At 35.4% G+C, this 13,850-nt stretch overlaps 1 protein-coding gene across 6 annotated transcripts in view; it reads left to right on the top strand.

Annotated features, from left to right (window-relative positions):
* The window catches only part of LOC128864973 (leupaxin), a 103,854-nt gene that overhangs the window by 38,896 nt on the left and 51,108 nt on the right, over positions 1-13,850 (top strand). The window contains exon 1 of one of the 6 annotated variants that reach the window (XM_054104801.1): positions 6,821-6,927. The exons of the other annotated variants lie outside the window; for them this stretch is intronic. The gene's annotated coding sequence lies outside the window, so the exon portion shown is untranslated. Of the gene's footprint in view, positions 1-6,820; positions 6,928-13,850 lie in introns of those variants that run through there. 6 annotated transcript variants of the gene reach the window in all.

Here is a 13,850-nt window from a genome sequence, read left to right as displayed (position 1 = left end):
ATGACATTTTGATTGTATTTCTTGCTTAAGCTTCGACGGCGTTTAAAAGGTTGAATAAAATTTTTTTTAAGTTTGGGGTTGTTTGGCACAATTCAGGCGCTGCAATATTTTTCATAAACTCTGCTCTAAATGTTTAGCAGTGTAGAAACGGTATCACTGTATTCTGCTCCAAATTAAACACTCGAAGTGGCTTTTCTAAAGGGGTTTTCAATTGGCGCGGGTCGATTTTGGCGCCCTGCGGCAGCCATTTTGTTTTGGTGACATCTGCCAAATCTTTTGTTTATTATTCAGTTGTTTATGCCAAATCATCATGGCAAGTTACACGATTGAACAGCACGTTCATATGATACAACTTTATTATCAAAATGAGTGTTCATTAACGCAAACGTTGCGCGCATTGCGCCCATTTTTCGGTAGACGTGGTGGCCCTTCTAATTTCTTATGGCCCATATAGAACCATATGGACCTAGACGACATGTGGTTCCAGCAGGACGGCGCTACGTGCCACACAGCAAACGCCATTTTATTCCATTTCAACATTTACCCGCCCTTATTGAAAAACCCTTTACTTGCCTTAAAGCAAATACCTACTTTAAATGGCTAGCGAGCAATTCATTTTCTTTCGAAAAAAGTGTAAAAAAGGTTTTATTAAATCCAAGCTTACTGCTTTCTAAAATACATTCGGTATCTTCCACAAGATCAATATTTTCGTCGTGTTTCGAATTATGTAACAAAAATTCTAACATGAAATTGCATAAAAATCATGTGCCTATAAAGTTGTATGCCTTTTTGTTAATAAATAGCAACAACCAACACCGTTTGGCTGCGGCTGCCACTGTTACCGCTGGCATACAAATTCATAAACGAAGCAAACTTTTAGGCGCGAAGTTGTTTACGCATCTCATTTGTGTTTGAATTGTTTGTTGAGAATTGGCGCGGGCAGCCGTGCAAAGACTAATATTATTCAAATCATTTAGAACAATTTCCTCGCAACATTCCATTACATAAATTTTACTTAAAGCTCCATAGCAAGCTTAACTAGTCAAACGTGCATACATACATACATACATCTACATATGAGTTGGGTATACTAAAAATTAATATGTGTTTAAAAAAGAATTTGCCACATAAAAATGTAGTGTTGAAATGACGCAATTTACTGCCTTAATAGCACCGTAAAATATTTATTGAGCACTAACCGCTTGCTAATTCTCCTAAAATTCGTCTTGTATGGGTTTTAAGGAACATTGGCAAAGCTTTGGTTTACGGATCATTTAATAAACTTTAGAGTTTGTAAAATAAAAAGTACAAATACAGGATATACAAAATATGTGCTCGTAGATCAGGAAAACGGAAAGCTCTTTCTCTTGTTAGTTTGTTCGCCCACTTGATAACTCGCAAAAATCGAAATACCCAGAATATCTTAGCCAAACGTTTTAAACCAAAGGATGTACAAGTCTTAAAAAGTTTAAAAAGAAAAATATTTCAGCGCACAACCTAAACGTAGTTGGGTGTTTTTCACAGTGTTGCCATACATTACGGAATACAAAAATGTTATACGTGATTTCCGCGTGCCTATCCTTCGATTGGTCCCAGATTTAAAATCCGAAGTGGATACGATAAGTCAAATATTATAAAAAGGAAATGGTTACGATAAGTCAAATATTATAAATCGTCCCCTTAGTATTAAAATAGCCTATAAATTTTTTGATGTTTTGAGAAAATGAATTTCAAACTTTTTGTCGAAAGTAGCTCTCACTCAAATCTCGTTATGTCTGTAAATATTTTTTATTTTTTGACTGACTTTTTGACCCACTTTGTGGAACTAGAATTTGGCAAAATTTTGACCACTTATAAAATCGACGATGGAGAATCCAAAAATTCAATAAAAAAATAATAGCCTATGAGCACATAGGCTATTGTTACACTAAGGGGACGAAATATAAAAATTAAAATTTTGTAATAGAGTCCTCTCCGCGCCAAGCAATCTCGAGGTGCATTTCTGCCGTGTAAAAATCTCATAGAAACCAACCGCTTTTCAGAAGCGGTATAAAAGAGTGGGTTATTCTCAATACTAGAAATAAGCCAATACACTTCAGCATTCGCTTGAACCAATTTTCGAAGCACCTTTCGAAGCACTTTTGCCAATTAGAACTGTATACCTCTAAAATAAGCAGTTCAAAGGTTTCAACAGTTTCTTTAGGTGTTGAAAAACGTTGACTTCGTATATTATTTTTGACGCTCGGAAACAAAAAGAAATCAAAAATCATTAGATGCCGAACAAGGGTTGTAAAGCGGATGACCTATTAATTCGATCTTTTTAGTGCTCAAAAACTCTCTTGTGTGAGCCGATACGTGAGAGCTCGCATTGTCGTGATGAAGGATGATTCGTCGTTGGCGGTTGGATTTGGCTAATTCTCTGAAAACTTCTGACAAACAAATGATTGTGTACCACTTAGAATTGACTGTTTTAAATATCTCTAGTGGAATAATTGCGATATGACCAGATTTTCCGAAAAAACAGCCGACTATTTGAGCGTTCGCTTTGAGGTGCTTCTTTTGCGTACAACTTTTGTTGGATTAAACTCGTCTTAGAACACGCATATTGTCGATTGCTGTTTCGTTTTCGAATCATATGCACAGATCCAAGATTCGTCACTTGTTACGATGTCATAGACCTGCTTTGCACCATCGCGGCGGAATTTCTTCAACATTTCTTTGCACCAATCTATCGAGAAGAAATCTTCTTCACGATAAATGTTCATGCAATATTGGGCCAGACTAATGCCGAAGATCTCGTGATATGTCACACGAGGATCTTGCGTTATAAGTTGACGCACAGCTTCGATTGTTTCTGGCTTAACAACCGTTTGTGAATGGCATTCACGAAATTTACGCCGCAAATATTAACAGTCACGTTGGAACTCATTCTACAAGTACTAGTGGCTAAGTGTGGTGCTTTAGAGTCAGACGAGTCGAAGTAAAATTTTCACGAATTATGCTGATCTGACAAATAAAAAACCAAACGGATTTTTAATTACTATAGATGCCGCTATCGAATGAACCATGGACAAGTTAAAAGTTTTTCTTTTCACAATATAAAGGGACCTTAAAGCTTTGCTTTTAGCAAGCTTATTAAGATCTTTATAAAATTGCGCTTGTCCTTGACCTTTGGAAAGAAAATATGTATGTATCTGTATACTTCACTGTATTTAATATAGTTTATGGTGGTAGAAAAAGTTCTTGTAGAAAAATTGTCATTGTGAAACATTTTCAATGAAATATATTTCGTTATTATTTGATATTTAATGTAAAGGGAAATCTGAAAGTGAGGCAGAATTTGTGAATTGGAATGAGTTTAAGAATATACATATCTTTGTTCCTTTGATAAAACAACTTAAGTCGATTTATCACGTTTTTTCTGGCAGACACTAAATTGGTTGCTTTTCTCGAAATATTAAATCAATTTATAAATTATAGCTGCAGGTCAAATGGCCAACTTAATAAAAGTTCAATAAAGTATTAAACTATTCTATCAAAAATCACAATTTATTGACCTCAAAGCAAAACCTGTGACTCTACATTTTGTTTGTTTTGTCAAAAGTCCACAGCTACAAGTAACTATAATTCCTTTTACCGTTTTCGTAACTTTATTCCTAATTTTTAGTGAAGTGTAAAAATATTTCCACTGGCGGGTCGTTGTCATTTGTATGAACGTTGCGAGCGACCCATTTAATTGATTTAATAAAGGTATGTATGTGCCGCACATAAACTTACTCCTATACACGATTTTTATGTTTTTCTTTCATATAATTTGTTGTCATCGTCGTAGATTCGTTTTTCGTTTATTTGATTTTTAATTTTCATTTGCTTTTTTGTTGCTAAATTTAGTCAAAGTCAAATGATTCATCCATGCGCCGAAGCATCGCACAGTTAGATCAAAATCGGATATTTATGTATGTCGCAAAATCTCTAAGTAGCAGCTTGACAGTGTGTTGATTCCATCAAGTGAGCGCTAAATTACTTTGCGATTCAATACTAAGGTTGCGAGAGCGAGAACTATTCCAGTGAAGAACGAAATCAATTCGAATTTTGATTGAAATAGTGTTGGATAAAGAATACTATTGTAACATAAATACAAGTTGGCGCAAAATTAATCAGCCTATCAGGAGATTTATGCTCTTTGCAATTGGCGTATAGGAGTGGGGCGCGTAAAGGTCAGAATATAGATTTCCATGGCTCAAAATAATTTGTTTTCTTTAGTAAAAAAGTTATTCAAATATTAGGTGATTAATTTTGCGCCACCTTATACATTGTGCATCTGTGTAGTCTGTAAGAAAATGTAAATTAATAAGTAATTAATTAAAAATAAATTTAATAAATGAGTAAATAAATAAAAAGATATAAAAAATAAAATAAATAAATAGATAAATAAAAATAAATAAATAAATAAAAAAACAAATAAAATAAGACAAAATAAAAATAAATATATAAATAAATTAAAAAATAAACAAACAAAAAAATTAAAAAAAAATATAAGTAAATGAATAAATAGTAAAAAATAAATATAACTGGGGCATTCAAAAAGATACCGTAAGTGTCTTAAAGATGGTGTTGTAACGGCTAAAATACATATACATATATGTAGGAGGTTCAAAAGATACCGTACATTCGTATTATAAATTTGTTTGTGGTTGTGGTTTTAATCCTCTAAACATTTACTTAACCGTTAAAAACTTTATAACGCATGACATATAAAGGGTAGTTAAGTTTCAAGGGCCGGTGTTGATTTTGAATAAAATACAATTTTTTTTAGGAAATTGTTGTCATTTCTCTTTATTATGATAATATTGGTATGGCTCAATTACGTATGGAACAAAATATCGGCCAAATATCCGCAGCGGCCTCGGCGGCATACGTCCATCCGATGGTCCAAATTTTCGATGACGCTGAGGCATAATTTAGGTTCTATGCCGTTAATGTGCCGAATTATCTCATCCTTTAATTCTTGAATCTTGTCGACGTACACCTTTTCTTTTAAATAACCCCAAAGAAAGAAGTTCAACGGTGTCGTTGACGTTTAGGTGTGGTTCATATTCAACATCGGCCCTTGAAATTGAACAACCCTTTATGACACCTTGTGAACCACCTAAATATTGTATGAAATGTGGCGCAAATTGTGAGAAGTTCACTAAAGCAGGGCGCCGAATAGTAAATTGGTCAACAAAATGCGGAAAAAATAGAAAATGGCTTATGAATTAAGCCGCAGTCGTAGCATGAGAATAATTAGTAAGGTATTACGTTGCTTATTTTGTCAGTGAACTTCACACTATTTTTCTTTCGTGACCCTATAATCGTTAGGCGGTTTTTTAGTTGGTGGATCCCCAGCTCAGCGCACAATCCAGTGTGTTTTGTTTTCATATGGAAAATCTCTCTCTTGCAGCCGCAACTTTTATTGAACTGAAGCGTTTGCTGGTTAGTGATCCTTAAATTGTCCTTATTTGAATAACAGCTTGGATGCTACTCGATCATTTGTGTCCACTCCCAGGTCAATGAGCGCCCAAGGCGAACATCTGAGATAGAATACAATACCATAAATGATAACAAATTTTCCAATAAAAAGTTAATAAAGGGCTATTTTGAGGAGTTGGACAGTTGTTATTATTAACAAAAAAAAAAAAAAATTTTTAATGATTGAAAAATGAGTCTGTACACAATTACTGCTTCTCGGTATGCCCAAGTGGGAGATCCAATCAGTTGACAGTTTAATTTGCTTTAAAAATATTATATGGTACATTCCGTCCCATATGAATTTTGAGAAAACTACTTTAGTTTGTTTTCCGAAATCGATTTATGTAAGTAAATTTACAAAACTCTGCAGATCTCCACAGACATTTTTATAGCACTTTTTTGATTTTGAAGTATGGATGCATTGACTTTATACACTTTTTTCGAATTTTAGCAAATTGACGACGCTTTACGCCACTATATCCCTTAAGAAGAGGAATAGTGCAGAATCAAGGTAGCTAAGTTGCGTTTTAGATCAAAATAAATGGTTCCTGAGTTCCTCTAATATTTTCTTTATTGCTTGCTTTGCATTTGTCACTTTGCTTCACTGGTTAGCCGTGGCTTTTACTCGTAAAACATATCTAAAAAAAGACTAAAATCTTGGTAAATATCTTTTTGCCATTCCAATTCTTAAACATTGTAAATCTTGTGTTTTTATATCTTCTCGACCCCACTGTAAGTCACCCCCGAGTTAAGTAGAAAATCTGGTAGACTGATATGTTTTCGTTTTTCTATTTTTTCGTTGAGAATTTATTTTTGTTATTCTCATTTATGCTTCACTCGAAGCGATCAAGGTGAGATCGGCGTCAGCGAGTGCCACATGTGGAAATTTGTGTTGCTCTTTTGACAGTTTTCAGCATCACAAGCAAGGGAAGTCATTTTAGGAAGCTGCAGGTAGAGAAAATGTCAATGAGTGGCGTTGTAAATCGTGGAGATGAGTTTCTGCATCTTTTCAAAATCAAGCAAAATCCAAACAAACACAATTCAAAAACAAAACATTTCAAGTTGCTGGAACATTGCATACAATTTCGTTCAACTTGAATAGAATGCAAAAAAAGAACGTAAACGAAAATTTCGTAGCTGATACTTAGCTGAGCTCGCATGCCCACAGTGTTAACGCAGTTGAGTGGTGTAGCGTTTCTCGAAGCGAGTGAATTATGTATTGAGTGAGTGAATTGGTTTTTCACTATACCAACTGCTTAGCGTGCGTCTGTGGTACTCGTTTAAAAGTAAGCGCGTTTAGTTGTCTTCGAGATTTTGCAAGCGAATTTTGTCAGCGAAAAATATTTGTGAATTTATTAATTCTAACGAATCTTAATAACTAATAATAATTTTGAAAATTAATTTTTGTTGACTGAGGTAACTATTGCGTTACGTGAATTTTCGTTCAAATCGGACGCGTGTGCGAAGAAAAACTGTGTTTTGAAAAAGCATAATAAACAGAATTTTACAAGAAATTTAGTGAAAATCCAAATGTGGCTACAATCGATTAAAGTCAATAAAAATGAGTTTCCTTTGCCGCTGTCGAATATTTGAAAATACATACATACATACATACGTAAAAACGTACATACATACATATGTATGTATTATTGCCGTTTTATTAATTTCGCTTTGATGATCTGCGGGAAAAATAATTAGTAGCGAACTGGTTCGCTTTTAGTGAATTTGTAACCATATCTAATTGGCGTTCCTTCTCTATTCCATTTAAGCAAATGGTGCATTTCGCACGGTATTATTTTAGGAAGAGTCAATCGTTCATAGTCACATCTCTTTTTCGTTATCTCCGAACCAGTAGCGAATTTCACGTATTTGATCTATAAGAAACGGAACTATATTCGAGCTAGCGCTTCTACCGTTGTCGGAACAGTCGATAGGGTAGAACATGTTTCCACGACTGTCGGACTTATATCCGGTCAAGGAGTGTCACTCCAGTGGGTAATTATCCAAATATGTATTTAAAGGGTATGTTTATGCTGTTACAACAACATAGGGTAGGTAAGGGCATTGGCGTACCATTCAGGAGGTCCTAGGATAGCAAATTCTGCAAAAGGCGCAAAATGTGTTGTTGTTATTGTTGTTTTTGTTGTGTTGGCGGTTGTTGTTGTTAGGGGTTGTTGTTGTTAGGGGTTGTTGTTGTTGTTAGGGTCTGTTGTTGTTATTGTTGTTATTATTATTATTGTTGTTGTTGTTGTTGTTGTTATGAGATGTTGTTGGGGTATGTTGTTGTTGTTTTGGGAGTATGTGGTTGTTGTTGGAGTATGCTGTTGTTGTTGTCGTTGTTACTGTTTTTGTTGTTGTTGTTATTGGGGGTTGTTTCTATTAATATTATTATTATTAGTATCGTTTTTGTTGTTGTTTTTGATATTGTTGTTGTTGTAGTAGTGGTCAAGCTACCCCTGTCAGCATGTCACCGATCGCCATCGTTTATCTCATCTAACGGTAGGCTCAGGAAACATGCTGTTTAGTCAGGTTGGGTCCAGAAGGAGTGGGTGTTAGGTTAGTGAGTTTAAGAGGGCATGTAAATAGGTGGTTAGTATCATGCCGGGTACCTTCACATGTCGGATATTTTGAGTATGTAAACTAGCCCCATCTAATGCGCTGAATCGCACTCTTCGCAAAATTAGTAGTTAAAAGTGGCTCGCAATTGTGTCAATTATTCAGGTTTTCCCTGCTGGGCGGCTTAGCTATTGAGTGAAGCATCAGCTGTGCCCAGCACATCTGTTCGTCAAATTGCTAGTGTGTGTGAATGTGTGCATATACGACTATTTTGTGAATGTGGGATTGTGCAATAGCAACAATTAACAATAATAGCAACAACAATTGAGGCAGTGATCAGAGTGAAGCAGTAAAATCTGCTATGCCGCTACATGTCAATAACACTTGAATCGCCTTTATGTTATAAATATAACAATTACTTTAATAAATGCAATAAAGAGTTATCAGAAAAAATAACAATATTCTGTTGGAGCATGAACAACTGTCTCCGACGTAGAAGGGGCAGCTTCTTCCTAACATCGTCGCGAGTAACAACAGTGCAGTTTAATTGAATTGATTGATTAAGGAGCTTTTGTATTTTCTTTTTCATAGCATTTGTTTGTATATATAGGGTGACCCGTAATCACAATCGCAAATATTCACGTGGAGTTGTATGTTCGCGAATTTAGTTTTTTTCGCGAAGAAAATCGGTGAATTTTAAACTCTTGCGAAGCAGATTTTCTAGGTACAAAGATGACACATTTTTGTTTGATTAACCTTTTGATTATCTCTTCCATGCTGATTTATAAAATCCTATATTGATTTCAGAAATTCTTGCTTTATGATTGATTCTAGTTGACTCTTGTTGATAGTCTCGGACCCAAAAACTAATTTTTAGGATTATTTTCTATTGAAAAGTTTAAATTCTTACAATTTTTTGTACTACTCATTCTTTGCTAAAAGGGGGTACCCTTTTTTCCTATACCTCAATTCCCCTTTTTCGAAGTTCGTTTGTTATAAGAGAAGAGCAAATAAGGTAAAAATGCCCTCGGAATTTTTATTTATGATAGGAGGAAAGGGAATAGAGAAACATCAGCTGGGTCGGTCCGATAAACTGATTGGAGCTTTGCACGAAATGTTGAATGGCGTTTAGCTCAATTTTAGCAAAGCAACATCAATCTTCTCATACTTCATTACAATAATTGATCTTGGACTATTGACTTACCTTTCCCCCTTCAAAAGCTATTAACAATTCATCCGGGTAACACTCCAAAACTCCGAAACCCTGTAAATTAGAGAGCATAACTTGTACTCCTTTTTGCTTAAAAGTTAAATGGTTTGAGGCGAAGATGCGTATACTATAATTAGTTCAAAAAGTATGTTGCTTGCTTATTTTATTAAGATTGTTTCCGTTATCAGGACAGCCATGAGATGCGTCGTGATGTCTACCCTGCAGCAGCTTCACAACGAGGCTACTATGCTTCCGATTAAGGAGCATAGAAAGATACTCCCTTAGGAACTGCACCTGCAGTCACTTGCCAGAGGCTGTACCAAATCTCAGGCGAGTCAGGAGGCATCTCTTTAACTAACTGACGAAATCCAGGATCGAACACTGGATCAGACAGTTTATAGATAAGCATTAAAGAATATTTACCGGGAGTCTCTTATCACCTTCTTAAACTCCCTACCCCCGAATTCCGTTCCGGAGTCCAACCACCGCCCATCGCAGATGGAGAGCTTAGGCTGCCTTGTGAGACCCTATTTTCTATGGCACAATTATATTGCAGCATGTTAAACTCCTACCTACCCAGAATCGCCCCAATATACTCAATATAGGCTCGGCGTGTGAAGGTATCCCGTACGATACTAACCACTTTTTCACATGCCCACTGAAACCCCCTCACCTAACATCCCTCTCCCTTTGGATTGAACCCGTTGAATATCAAGTTTCCTGGGCCTACAGGTAGATGTGATCGACAATTACGACCGATGACTACACCTTACTGGCAGAGCTTAATGAATACTTCTACAACAACAACAGTGCTCAACGGCTACTAGAGCCTTCTCTGCGTGATCAATTAAATGTTAATTTGTCGCATCATGCTCTATAGTTTCATTAGCTTGCCTTGCAATATGGAGTAAATTAAAAAAAAAAACTTGCACTATAATTTGAGGCTTCTTTCAACTTTTTAGCTATTACTACAGTGGAAGTTTTGGGGTTCTCCTTAATAAAACCAGCAATTTTTCTTTCTGCTTGGGGTATGAACCTTGTTTTTGGCCTTCCACTATCAACTGGTCTTCCTATTTTACCGCTTTTCTTGTACTTGGAAAGAAAATACTGCACTGTTGTGTGTGTGGTTTTTTTAATCAATTTTGTTAACTTTGCGAGGGCCCTTGTTTTTGCCAATACTTAATTCTTGCATATCTTTTGAGGTTTGTACACTTCCCATTCAGAGATAATACATGTCAAGGGCACAACTCTTTGGCGTTTTCACGACAACAACAATACTTTGGTGTACAATTTTCGTTCGGCTCATGAAACGAATATTGGACTTGATCTGTGCTTGCAAGATTGACCCATCGCTCAGTTCTGCCTGGTAATCCACGTGACTTAGATTTAGATTTATTTGAGATTTGCACTTCGATCTCATGGTACCTTTCATCACAGTACCTCTTTCAGATCCAGTTCGCTTAGTAAACTTAAGATAAAGTTGTGTTAGACTGAGCAATTATGCCTTTCTTCTGGCTACAATTGACCAAGATGTCTCAACCTTTTTCATGCTACGAGTACATTCAAGGAGAAGGTGTGTTCGAGTATCCTGGGATTGGTCGCAGAAACGATCACATGACTTGAAACCATGCGTAGGCTGTAAACTGACTAATTACCACTTTCTTTAATCAGTCTGACTTGAATTAAAAAATAAAGATGTATTTAAAAATATTATGAAATCTGAATAAAATTTAGTTCTTACCAGGAAATATTTTCCATGCTCCGGTATTTTTTGAAAGCTTCCTAAAAGCAATTTTATAGTTCCTTGTACAGGGTGGGCCAAATAAGACCTACTAATGACTAGCAGTAGGCGCAGTTGCTCCATCTTGTTGAAACCACAAATTAGGATACTGCTCCACCATTGGCAGCAAAAAGTTTTCAATCAATGTTCGGTAAGAAGCTCCTGAAATCGATTCAGGCGTTTCGTCCTCATTTTCGAAGAAATATGGACTAGTGGCCATAACACCGCACCAAACAGTACATTTAGATGGGTGCAACTGATGTTGGTGTGTTGCCCTTGGATTTTCAGAGCCCACAATCTACAGTTTTGTTTGTTGACATAACCATTTAAATGGAAATGCGCTTCATCCGACATCAAAACATTATTTAAAAAATCAATTTGTGTGGCTAATTGTGTAAGAATAGAAAAACTAATTTTAACGCGTTGTGTTGTATTGTAGGGTTCCATAATAAATTTCCAGCAATTCAATTATAACCTACAAAAAGAGAAAAATAGTTAATATATGTCAAAAAATAAAAAAGTTATTTGTGCCTAACATTAGTAGGTCTTATTTGGCCCACCCTGTATATATGGCATGAATTGAATTCAAGCTGGCATAAATCGACTTCATATTCGGAAAATTTAATTTATTCACATTTTAGGCAAACTGTTATATTGGCATCACTCGTAGGCGTTTTCAGATTAGTGTTGCTACACTTTTTGTTTTATTTATTTTATTTTTTTTTTTTTAATTCACTGATTCCTCGTACAACTTCAAAATATCGACAAGTCTGAAAATCTCTTTGACACTTCAGTGTTTTTTTTCGCCATGTTCGTTTTTATTTTCCAATTGGCGCATTACTTTTAAAAATTCTCAATCGATTTTGAAATCGCTATCCAAAAATAATCTCATAAGCATACTTGCTATTTATGTATGTATGTAAGTATGTAATACATATGCACATTCATGTATGTGTCAGTTATTTCTATGTGAATTTTCTTGATGGAAAAAAAGCAAGAAACATTAACATTTTCTACTTTTATTAGGTGGGTGTGCTGCCATACACATTCTCGCTTCCGTCTATATTTCCCAATTCTCCCAACTTTTTTCATTTTTTGTATTACAGCATTAGAACTCTGTGTCTAACGTTTTTCGCCAACGCCATGTGACCGCCCAATGTATTCCGATAACTGAACGCCAATGCGTATACTTCGATTGTAAATCAGCCGGTTAGACGGCCTCTATATTCTAGGCCATTTGATTTTTTTTCGAACTGCCACTCATGCCTAGACAGGTGTTTCGAATTTTGTTTTGTTTTTGCTATGTTTCCATATTTCATATACATAGAAATGTTTTTATTTAGGTTTGCGAATAGGCGAATAGTGCAGCGTATGCCCGTATGTATGCGTGTATGTATGTGGCTCCCACTACCTGAAAATACCATCATAGTTTTGTTATTATTTTTATGATATTTGCTTAGTGTGTTGTTGTGGTTGCGGCTAATCTTCCATCTTTTGTTTATGTTATTCTAATTGTTGTGATTGGTGTGGTTACAGATTAATGTTTCTGTTTTTTGTTGTGATTGCGTGATAGTTGATCGTCAATATTTGAAACCTTTTAGCTTAATTGAATAGGTCCTCACTAGAGCGGCATTAAATTGAAAATAGGTAAGGACGTTGCAGGCTTAGGTTATGACGTAAGGTGTTTATACGAGTATTTGAAATTTATGTCAGATTCCTCAAAATTATTAAACTATAGCGTGAATCAATGGCAAAATGACTATCTATCGGTTTGAGTAGGAATAAATTTTTCTGTGTATAAAATATTTTTATTTTATGTATATTATATATATATTAGGCCGGGTCGATTTGTGGGGAGGCAAAAAAATCGCCCATTGCTCTGTGGAAATCATATTCTAGGGATCAAAATAAGAAACTTTGTCGAAGGAACCATACCTCTAATGTCTGATGTCCCCCAATTTGGGTCGAACTTTTTAGTTTCTTTTCTATCACTCACTTAAATTAATTTTTTCATTTACATACACATTATATGTTCTGACTAAATAAATTTCTTAAGAGAAAAAATAGATATTATTATAAATAAATAATAAATATTATTATAAATAAATAAAAATAAAGAAAAAACATAGCCATTTAGCTGATTTTTTCATTTAAAGGCCAAAAATGGTGATATTTTTAAATTGGCGGACATCAGAATTCGTTTTAGAGGTATGGTTCCTTCTCCCCCTAATATACATATATATTTATATAATAGGTCTATTTATAAGTTCGTGCGGTTTTACAACAGATGGCGTAACTTGATTATTATTCCATCGATCCACATTTCCAAACATTCATTGGAGAGCTACTGTCGTAAGGCACAAACGTCAGTATAAGTTTTTTATTTGAAGCGTAAACAACAATATTTTTACCACACTTGAAAATGTCGAATTTCGTGCCAAATAATGTGTTTTTGCGGGGAATTCTTCTTCATTATTTTAATATGAAGAAAAAAGCAGCCGAAAGTCATCGTATCTTGGTGGAAGTTTATGGTGAGCATGCTCTATCTGAGCGAACGTGCCAGAAGTGGTTTGCACGCTTTAAAAGTGGTGATTTTGGCTTGGAAGACGAAGAACGCGAGGGTGCGCCGCCAAAGTTCATGGATACCGAATTGGAGGAATTGCTCGATCAAGATCCGGCTCAAACGCAAGAAGAGGTTGCAAAAACTTTGGGAGTTGATCAATCAACCATTTCCAAACGTTTAAAAGCCATGGGAATGATCCGAAAGGTAGGCCATTGGGTGCCGTATGAATT

This window comes from Anastrepha ludens, chromosome 5 (assembly GCF_028408465.1).
Source record: "Anastrepha ludens isolate Willacy chromosome 5, idAnaLude1.1, whole genome shotgun sequence".
NCBI classification, from domain to species: domain Eukaryota; kingdom Metazoa; phylum Arthropoda; class Insecta; order Diptera; family Tephritidae; genus Anastrepha; species Anastrepha ludens.
The sequence above is the reverse complement of the archived record's forward strand: the minus strand, read 5'-3'. Positions and strand labels throughout refer to the sequence as shown.